The following is a 2200-nucleotide window of genomic DNA, read 5'->3' as shown; positions in this document are numbered from 1 at the left end:
AGATGCCCATTTCCTTCATTCTTATCCCTCCTATAGGTGCTATGCATTGCAAGTTTATGGTGACAGGTGGTTTATCTCCATAGAGAGCCCAAAGTGATACTATCTCATCATTTTGACTCTAGTTGCCTGTTGTGAGGCCTTGGTTTTGCTATCTTAGTTTCTCTTGCTGGTGGAATTTTGGAAAATACAACATTATGCTACCACAACCATGTCTTTAGTATTTTCTAGAAGAGTGGGTGTGTAGATTTTTAATTTTGATAGTGGCAAATTTTCCTCAGTAAAGTCTACTTCATTCTACTCTTACATAAGATTATGAGAGTTTGTTATCTGACAACTTGCTAACATTAGATATCATCATTAGTTTTTATCTTTGGTGGCCTATGAATGAACAGCTGTGCAACCCTGTTTTAGGTTACTTTTCATGAATGAACTTAAAAAAGAAGAAGTAATTTGAGGTCTTTTCATGGTTGTATTAAGCAAATCATGTATATTTTCCTGTGAAATAATGCTTTACATCCTTTGAACATCTTTCTAACAGATTGTATTCTTTTACTATTTTAGCATAGTAACAAATTAGGTCATTTTTTTTTCTGTTTAAACAAATTAGGTTACTTTTTTTCTGTTTTTTTTTCATTTAAAATTATCTTTATAATATATTTTAATATCTATAAAGACTATGTCTCTCTTGACACATTTTCATTTTTTTTTTCGTTCTATCAGATTAAATTTTAGGGGTCATTTTCACTTTCTAAGGAAATAATTGACTTGCGTGAGGTCATATAATGGTGTGGGCAGAGGCAGCATTTGGAATTAACTTTGCTGGTGGTTCCAAAATGTATGTTCTATTTGCACCGTTCTTTTTTAAAAATCCAGTTGCTTTCATTCAGCAAGAAAAACAAACATGTGCCATGGTCTGTGTGCTGCATTCTGTGCTACCTGCTTAGTCTACAAAAAGAAATAACTTTGTTTCTGGACTTGAGAGCTTATTGCCTAATATCCTATGGTTATCCCTTTTTATTGCCAATTTTCCTCCAGAAAAATCATATATAAATCTTTATAAAGCCTTTTAAACCCACAGAAGTAGTCATTTTTAATAGCATAAATACATCAGTTGGGCACAGAGACAGTTTTTGAAATAATTTTTGTTTGGATTCATTTTTATGGGAGAAAAATACTTAAAAAGGAATAAAAAGGAGGTTTATATCTTTAAAAAACAGGGTAGTATAATCTCTTTTACAAAATGGTTGCTGCTGGAGTTAATACATAAAGACTCCTCACTCACATTCCCAATTCACTTTTAAAGATGATTTGATATATTGGAAAACATGGCTCAGGTTTCAAGTCCTTCCTCTTTACATTGGTTGTTTATAGCTGCATACAATACAACTCTGAAAATTAGTGGCCTAAAACCACAATATTTATTATTTCAGTTTCAGCCCATCAGCTGTCCAAGCGAGGTTAGGCTAGGTGTTTTGGCTCAAGTTGCAATCAATCAAGATATCAGCCAAGATCCTCATCGTCATCATAAAGTCCAACTAAGGCTGCACTTCCAAGTTTGCTCACCGGCTTGCTGGCAAATTCAGGGCCTCAGTTTCTCACTCGTTGTTGGTCAGAGTCCGCCCTCAGTTCCTTGCCCTTTAGACCTCTCTCTAGCACAATTCACAACCTGGCAGCTTGCTTCATCAGAACAAACAAGCAAGAAGAAAAGTGGAAGGTGAGCTGGCAATGGCCGTCAGATTTTAATCTAGTGTTAGTAGTACCATCCTATCACCTTTGCTGGATTCACTTCCTCAGAAGCAGATCACTAGGTTCATGCCACAGACCGGTAGAGGGAATCATAAAAGGACTGGAATAACAGGAGGCAGGAATCATTATAGACCATCTTAGAAGTCTGCCTACAACTCTCTGGAATCATTCTGCAACCTTGGCTTATCTATACAATAGAGAGTGCTAGAAGAAAAGAAGCATTTATAAATCATTATCAATAAAATTATATCTAGAGATGCAGGGGATAAAATTATGTCAATATTTTCTTTTTAGTATTTTTAGTAATATTTTTACTCTTACTGATAAGCTAACATTTACTAAACCTAACTGTATGGCCAATGCCAGACTAAAACGTCGTTCGTGTTTATGTCACTTGGTATTCACATAAGATTACTAGCACAGTCTTATGAGTTAGGTGATACTATTTCCTTTG

Source organism: Prionailurus viverrinus, chromosome B1 (genome assembly GCF_022837055.1).
Source record: "Prionailurus viverrinus isolate Anna chromosome B1, UM_Priviv_1.0, whole genome shotgun sequence".
Classification (NCBI taxonomy): Eukaryota; Metazoa; Chordata; class Mammalia; order Carnivora; family Felidae; genus Prionailurus; species Prionailurus viverrinus.
Note: the sequence above shows the minus strand (reverse complement) of the source record.